The following is a 9,245-nucleotide window of genomic DNA, read 5'->3' on the forward strand; positions in this document are numbered from 1 at the left end:
TAACCTCCAAATTATTTCTCCTGGAATTTTATCTCATTCTGGCACATTTTCCTCTCTGTCCAGCACCAGTTCATGCTGCCTCAACCTTTTCCTGTGGTGAAAAACAGTTTCACAGGGGAAAAAAAAAAAAAACCAAGGAAAAGGACAAGGTTATTCAGAACTATCTCAAACTCTTATAAGTGGATTAAAGAATTTCAATTTTATTTCTTAGGAATTTTGCACACACACTGGATGGAAAGTAGAAAGTATTCTGTGTTGAAACCATGGTTTGGTACTGACCCATAGTTTTCTTCTAACTCCTCTTTAGGGAGGGTGAGGGGCTGTTGTTGTTGTTATGTGCCATCGAATCAGACCCGACTCATAGCAACCCCTCCCTGGGTTTCCGAAGTGGTATCACTATGGAAGTAGACTTCAACCTTCCTTCCAAGGAGTGGCCGGTGGGTTTGAACTGCCAGCCTTCTGGTTAGCAGTCAAGTGCCTTAGGCACTATGCTAGCAGAGCTCCTAAAGCCTACAGCACCTGGTATTCCCAGGCAGTCTCCCATCCAAGTACTAACCAGGCCTGACCCTGCTTAGCTTCCAAGATCAGATGAGATTGGACGTGTTCAGGGTGAGGGGCAGTACAGCAAAATGGTTAAAACCACAAGCTTTGGAGCTAAGATGCAGGTTCCAAATCCAGTGACACCATTTATAGGTGTATGATGTTGGGCATCCTATTTTTCTGTGCCTTGGTTTCCTCAACTGTAAAACTGAAAGAACTTGTTCCTACCTTCATTTTTTTTTTTAAAGATTAAATATTGGTATACACTTAAAGTAAGACCTAGCACACGGAATTCATCAACAGAAATTCTTGTCAATTCCTACTTTCAAGATTTATCTTGAATCTGACTGCTTACCACTACCTGTATCACCACCTCCTGAACCTAAGCGACCATTTTCTCTTGCTGGACTGCAGCAATGGACCTAACCAATCTCCTTGTCTCTACTCTAGGTCCACCATAGTCTGTTCTCCAAATAGAAGTCAGAGTAACCACTCAAAAACTAAGCCATACTGTATCACTCCTCTGCTTAAAACTCTCTAATGGCTTCCAGTCTCACTCAGTATAAACTCCGAAGTACCATGGTCAATAAGTGCATGATATCATTCATTTTCTCTTCCTGGCTGGCCTCCTACACACAAACCTCCATCTCCTACACACAAACCTCCATCTCCTACTACTCTCCCCCTCATTCTGCTATAGCCATACTGGGTTCCCATGGCTCCTTGAATAACAAGCATATTCCCATCTGAAAGCGTTTGCATTGCTGTTCCCTCTGCCCAGATATCCACAGTACTTTCTTCCTAACTTAATTCAGGTCTGTGCTTAAATGTCCGCTCATTAGAAATGTTTCCCTCCCTTCCTCCTGAAACCATGTTTATCCTCCTTTATTTTCCTTTCAACTTTCTTCACCAATAGCCACTTTGTGTATTTGTTTTGTTTATTGTGTTTCTCCCTCTCTTAGAATGTAAACAAACGCCACAAGAACAAGGATTTTGAGCATTTTGTTATTATATCCTCTGAATCTAGAACAGTACTTGGCATATAGTGCCTACTCAATAAAAATATGTTGAAATGATGAAGGAATCAATGTTTGCTGTAATATCCTCTTCATACCAAATTATTCCAACCGTTTCCAAATAGCACTTTATGCTTCCAATCTCTTCCGTTCCCAGTACAGCCTACACACTACCAGATTACTCTGACTAGAGCACTACTCTCATGTTATTCCTTTGCTCCAGAACACTCCTCTCTGACTTCAGCAGTCCCCCAGTGTGCTCTGCAAGACAGTGATAGATGTTATGAGAAATAAGAAACTTGGTGATTAAGAACATTTGGGAAATACAGGGTTAAAGTATTTACTACAGAACTTCTCAGAGTCTTTAATTTGCTACTGTACAATGGCAATCTCCAGGAGAAGGATTTAATATGTTTCCCACTGTTTGTGACGACAGAACCTTCTTCAAGAGTGGATTGTTGTTAGGTGCTGTCAAGTCAGCTCTGACACATGCGACCTGATGTACAACAGAGTGAAACACCCCTTGATCCTACACCATCTTTACAATCCTTGCTATGCTTGAGCCCATCATTGCAGCCCCTGTGTCAATCCATCTCATTGAGGGTCTTCTCCTTCTTGGCTGACCCTCTACTTTACCAAGCATGATATCCTTCTCCAGGGAATGGTCCTTTCTGACAACATGACCAAAGTAGGTAAGATGAAGTCTGGCCATTCTCACTTCCAAGGAGCATTCTGACTGCATCTCTTCCAGAGTAGGTTTGTTCCTTCTTCTGGCAGTCCATGGTATTTTCCGTATTCTCCACCAACACCACAACTCAAAGGCATCAATTATTCTTCAGGCTTCCTTATTTACTGTCCACCTTTCATATGCATATGAGGTGACTAAAAATACCATGTCTTGGGTCATGCACACCTTAGTCTTCAAAGTGACATCTTTGCTTCTTAACATTTGAAAGAGGTCTTTTGCAGCAGCTGTCTGATTTCCTAACTGTTGCCTCGGGGTGTTGACTGTGGATCCAAGCAAAATGAGATCCCTGACAACTTTAATCTTTTCTTCATTTTTCATGATGTTGCTTATTGGTCCAGTTGTGAGGATTTTTGTTTTCTTTATGTTGAGATGTAATCCATGCTGAAGACTGTAGACACTGATCTTCATCAGTAAGTGCTTCAAATCATCTTTACTTTCAGCAAGCAAGGTTGTGTCATTGGCATATTGCAGGCTGTTAACAGTTCTTTCCCCAATCCTGATACTATGTTCTTTTTCACACAGTTCACCTTTTCGGATTATTTATTTAGCATATAAATTTAATAAGTATGGTGAAAGGATACAACACTGACACACACCCTTCCTGATTTTAAACCATGTAGTATCCCCTTCTTCTGTTCAAATGACAGCCTTTTGGTCTATTACAGGTTTCTCATGAGAAAAACTGAGTGTTCTGTAATTTCTATTCTTCACAATGTTATCCATAACATAAGGATTGGCATTTGTGGAACATGTAAGAAATACTGCCCTATGGTAGTATGTACTATTCAAAAGCAGCCATCAGGGCTCTAGGTAAAATTTAGAAGATGGTAATTATGGTGTCCTCCCTACTTCTTTTCCAATCTCTCGTCTCTTTCTTACCAACAAAGTTTATCAACACAAATCTCTAACTGAGGGTAACTGCATTGGCATACATCTTTGAAATGAGAAGCCTTGTTGGTCCTCTAATCTATTTTAGTTTTCTTTTTGATTCATAAATCATCTTATTTTTTGGCTTGCATACCACACCAGAGTCTCATAGTAGAGAGAGTCAATGTTTTTAAATTTATTTTAATCACTGGTATGCACAAAGTCAGCAAGATACAGACGTTGCAAAGTGTGACACTCCTTACTAGAAATTAATCCTGAAAATCAGGCTAGATAACATAGTGTGAATATTAAATCTCTCAGGTTCAGGCTCTGGAAAGCATGTCTTTATTTATCTTATATGGCTCATTGTGAAGAAAGGACTTTATCTAAACTGTATTCTAAACTTTGTAAGAATTTCATGACTACGTACCTGGTATTTTTGATGATAATAATAGTAAGTACTGTTTTACAGAAATCAATGTATTCATTACTAAAAATCTAAGAGGAAGGATTATCTGTAAGAACTCAGAAGATGGATGCAAAAAAGGTAACACTTTGAATTCAAACTGCTAGCTCCCAAAACTGTTAATATAAGCCACTCAGTTTGTGGTACTTCGTTATGGTAGCCTTAGGAAACTGAGGTACTAATAAAATAATTTACCCCTTCATTTAAAAAAAAAAAAAAAAGGTATATATACTAGACATATTTCAGAGTCCCTATCTGTCATGCCATTTGGGGGAATCCCTGCTCACAGCACAAAGAGACCGTGTTTTATATACTATGCAACCTTCCTTTCTAGGCCGTAACTAACCAGCAAAGAGGTACACAAACACCTGTCTTAAAGAAAATTGTAGCAAAGTGTCTTTCATCTTGATGGAACTCCAATTTTGTTCAGGTAAAATTCCTACAGTAATTTCCATTTTAAAAGAAGAGCCTATACACCAATGTATATAGACATGATCTTTGAATGGAAAAGACTTTTTTCTGGGTCTCCTTCAATAGAATGCCATTGCTTTCCATCCTCCAAATACAAGGCTCCATTTACCACAGAGGAAACCTCAATCCTAACTCTAGAGATGGGCCTGATTAGGTCTCACAGTAATTCCATTTTGCCTGGCAGTGACAGATTTGGGAATGGCATATTCTGGTGACTTTTCTTTTCTTTTTAAAAATTTTTATTGTGATTTGGGTGAAAGTTTACAGAGAAATTAATTTTCCATACAGCAGTTCATACACATTTTGTTTCATGACATTGCCTACAATCCTCACGATATAACAGCTCTTTTCCTACTTCCTCCCTGTAGTTACCTTTTCCCTTCTTTCCTATGTGTCCTTCTTTCCTATGCATTCCTGCCCCCTGAGCTATCTCCCTGTACAAATACTGCCCTTCCGGTCTCCCATGATTGATTGTTCCAAGGCGTGTATCTACCTGGTGTAAATGTTCACCTATATGCCTGTCTATTGTTTGTCTGGAAGTCATGGGAGTAAGTTCAATTCCTGGCCTAAAGGGTAACTAGGGGCCATAGTCTTGGGGGTTTCACCAGGCTCTATCAGACCAGTAAAACCAAAAACCAAACTCACTGCCATTGAGTCGATTCCAACTCATAGTGATCCCTTTGGGTTTCTGAGGCGGTAAATATTTACAGAAGTAGATTGCCCAGTTTTCCATCCACAGAGTGGCTGGGGGGGTTGAACTGCCAACCTTCTGGTTAGCAGTCAAATAAATGCCTTAGGCACTATGCCACCAGAGCTCCTTATCAGACCAGTAAGCCTGGTCTTTTTTTATGATTGTGAGCTTTGTTCCACTCCCACTCTATCCAGAATCTCCTGCACTGATCCCTTTCCGAGTGGTTGACGGTGATAGTCAGGCACCATCTAGTTCTTCTGGTCTCATAGACATATAGGCTGAGGTTCCTATAGTCCACTAGTCCTTGGACTAATTGTTTCTATGCGTCTTTGGTTTTCTTCATTCTTCTTTGCTCCAGACGAGGACTGTTGCATCTAGATGGCTGCTTGCAAGCTTTTAAGATCCCAGTCACTACTCATCAAATAGGATGTAGAACAATGCTTTTGTGTAGTATGTTATGCCAATTGAGGTTGATGTCCCCTGCAATCATGGTCCTGAGCCCACAAATTCAACAACTTGCTCCATCAGGGTGGTTGACTGTGGCTAAGAAGTTATCATAACTTTGCCCCTGTTAGTTCTATTTATATGGACGTTTTTATAGCACATGCAAATATGTATGCACAAACAGCATCTGGCAACTTTCTATATGATCATGGGTATATTCCCTTTTGCCTAGACATACCTGATCATTCAACCTGTCTACCCATCTATTTACCTATACATTAATGTTTGTTATCATTGATAATGCACTATTATGCATGTAAAAGGGGTTATCTTTTTTGTCTGCACCTCTTGTGTATCTCTCTGTGTCTTCCTTTTCCTTAATGTTATTGGGTTGGCTACTCAATTTGGTATATTGCTTTTTCCTTCACCCAAATCAATACTTGTCTCTTACCTATCTAGTAATTTTCCCTTCCTTCCCCTCCTCTCCCATCTCATCCCATCCCTGGCTGACTTCCTTTTCTTACCAACAGAGCTTATTAACCCAAACAAATCTTTAACTGCAAATCTGGTCAATGAGGCATGAGGAAAAATCTGTTCATTTTACAAGATGTTAAGAAAATTTTCCTTGTTCTTCAGAAAAATCCACAGAAAGAAATGACCACTTCTTCCTCTGAATGCTGTTGTCTCTGCATGTGATGTCTGGAAATGCTATAGTCATTTCACCAAGGAAAAGCCAATATTGAGGATGGCAGAGGGAAAGGATGGAAAGAACCTGGGGTTCTTGATGATACTGTTGAGACTCCAAATCAACCCTCAAGTTTGCCCTATCTCTGGAGTTCCTGTTATATGAGAAAACACATTTCTTCATTTATTAGCCAATTTCAGTCAGGTTTTTAGTACTCGTAGCAGAAAGGAAAGAGACCTAATGACACAACGGTTAAGTGAAGGCTGCTAATGGAAAGGTTGGCAGTTGGAACCCACTAGCCATTCCACAGGAGAAAACACTTGGTGATATATTCTCATAAAGATTACAGCCTAGGAAACCTTATGGGCAGTTCTACTCTGTCACATGGGGTCACTGTAAGTCCAAAATCCACTTGAAAGCACCCAACAACAAGCTGAAAGGATGCTAGATCAGAAAGGACACTATGATTTATGATTTAGATTGAAAAGTGAGCTGAATGAATCAGATTCTCTTGCTGAAACTAAGAGACAAAGAGGAAAGCTACTAGTCAGTTATGAGGTCCTGAGCTGAGACAGTATACAAAAACAGGGAATTCTTTTTTTTTTTTTGGGGGGGGGGCGGTTACTTTCATTCTTTACTATGCTTATTTTATGGGAATGTAGTTGATATGAGGAATACCTTCATGGTATGAACAGTTAACGCATACAACTCCCAGATGAAAGGTTGTATATTTGAACCCACACAGAGGGACCTTGGAAAACAGGCCTGACGATCTGCTTGTGAAAGGTCACTGCCTTGAAAATCCTGTGAACAGTTCTACTCTGCACACATGGGGTTGCCACAAGTCAGAGCTGAATGAGGGCAGCTCAAGTTGATGGGGGAATGTCACAGATTATTATTTGATATTCTAAAACAGGGAATTCTTATGAGCCATTGTAAAAGGAATAAGCAGAGCAAGCCAGCTAGGAAATAGATAAGAGGGATAGAGAGATGTACATAAGAAACAAAGAAATCATTAGAAAGAACAAGATTTCCCTTAAATGGGAAACATTTCTTAAATGAGAAACATTGTTTAGCTGTCATGTTCCCATGATGTCTAGCTACGCTTCATTTCTTACTTTTTAATCACCCAGGAGACAACTGTGAAACCTTACACTGCATTTCCTTTCACAAGAGTTAGCTGAGTGTGCTCTCTGCTATTCATGAGCCCTGAATTCATAGGGTAGATGGAAAGGAAAAACCAAATTGGACTCAAATTCAAAATTAAAAGAGGCCAACAATAACAAATGAGGGACTAAAGAATGGCTCCAATGGTAGGAAAACTTAAAAAACACTAGAAAATTAAATAAAAGTGAACAAATGATTACAAAATCAGTATCAAATAAATTGGTCACTAAAAGAGAATAAATCACCTAAGTGTCAAAGATGTTCTATAGATAGCAAACCAAACCCACAGTCATGGAGTCAATTCCAACTCATAGCAACTCTACAGGGCGGAGCAGAACTGCCCCATAGGGTTTCTAAGGCTGTAAATCTTTATGGAAACAGATTACCTTATCTTTCTCCTGCAGAGTGGTTTGTGGGTTCAAACTACTGACTTTTTGGTTAATAGCCAAATGCCTTAAGTACTGCACCACTAGTGCTCCTTATAGATAGCAAAAAAGTATCCAAACGAGCAAGTAGATTTTCAAATCTTTTCCTGACATATCTTTTACCTTTCACTGATTTTCTTCTGCTTTTGGAGAAGAATACCAAGGTTTGACATTCTCTTTTCATAATTACTCTCCCATCTTGTGCCTCTTTCTCCCACTCCTGCCCTACTCCTACCCCCACCGCCCCAACTGAGTCATACAGACATTACCCTGTATTAGTTCTGACTACATTTCACTGGAGTTACTGCAATACTTGTCAAGGTAATCACCACGGCACCAGTCTTTCCCAATTCCAATACAGATGAATTTTCTATAGTAGAATTCTCAATTTGTCATTTCTCTATTTAAAAATCCTCAATTGTTCTTCTATGCCTATGGCACTGTATTAAGCCTATATGGCTCTTTAGTCTATGCAATATACAAGAAACTCCACAAAATATAGTTTCAACCCATCTATGTCCTTACTATCTCTTACTACTTCTTCCACCTCCTACCACTCCCCTTCCCTCCCTCTTTGCTTCAGTCATCTTGAACTGCTGTGTTATCCACATGAACCTTATAAATTTCTAATTCTGTACTTTAGCTCATGCTGTTACCATCATCTGAAATGTGCTGCCTACTTCAAAAAAAGGAATAGAAGTTTCTGAGAAAAGTACAAAAACTGAAAGGGAATCGGGTAACTAGCTTACTAGCAACTCAAGCCACAATTTCACAGCATGATTACTTTATCTGAAATGTCAAAATCACCATCAGTAAATATTATGTATTATGTGTAAGGCACAATGCAAAACAAACTTTCAGATTAGACATTTTATAAATGTTAGCAAATACATTTCAGAAACAAACTGAATTGGGATATTTTGCATTATGAATAACTTATCCCTCTGGTTTTTTTTTTTTTTTTTTCCATTAACTGCAATTAAAAAAGAGATAAAATGATGGTGACAAATGCTGTTGCCATTATCTTCTTAGAATGATAAGATAGGAACAAGAAAATTGTACATATGGAGAATGGGTAACAGACTAGATTTTAGTAGCATAATAACCAGGGAACAAGTATCCCTATGCTAAGGCCTATCAGCATTTGACTATCCAGAACAAAATTATCAGCATATGAATATGTTTAGGATGTTAACCTTTTTGTTAAATTGAAAAATAACACATTCCCCAGCAAACGAATAGTGAGATCCATTAATAGCAGGAAATGGTTAAAGGCAGTATAAACGTGTTCTTGGTTGACTCTACCTTGGTCTACAGAAGCTGAATCGTAGTTTAATTATCTCGATCCTTTAATAAGCATTTACAGAGTACCTAGTATAGGCTGTAGGCTAAGCACTCTGCCAGGTACTGAAGATACACACATAAATAAGGGTCACTCTTTGCCCTTCAAAGAGTCCAGTCGAGTAGGGAAGACAGATCTATAAGCATACCATTATGAAATGGCAAGGATAGCATTAAGCGGTATCTGAAGGCCACTATGGAATCACAGAGAAGGGACCTCTACCTAAGGTGCCTGGAGGAGGGACTCAAGAGAGGCTTTCTCAGGCCACTGTTCTTTCCACAACACCTGTCATCACTACCATTATCATTATCAAAAGCCTCTGCATACATAGCCAAAACAGTAAGCAACAGATAGCCTGTACAGATTATAAGCAATAATCAATA

At 39.2% G+C, this 9,245-nt stretch overlaps 1 pseudogene; it reads right to left on the reverse strand.

Annotated features, from left to right (window-relative positions):
- Positions 1-507: 507 nt before the first annotated feature.
- LOC122149632 lies at positions 508-625 on the reverse strand (annotated as a pseudogene).
- Between the last annotated feature and the right edge of the window lie 8,620 nt (positions 626-9,245).

This window comes from Orycteropus afer, unplaced genomic scaffold, assembly GCF_000298275.1.
Source record: "Orycteropus afer afer isolate SDZICR_OR568_19922 unplaced genomic scaffold, OryAfe1.0 scaffold00036, whole genome shotgun sequence".
NCBI classification, from domain to species: Eukaryota; Metazoa; Chordata; class Mammalia; order Tubulidentata; family Orycteropodidae; genus Orycteropus; species Orycteropus afer.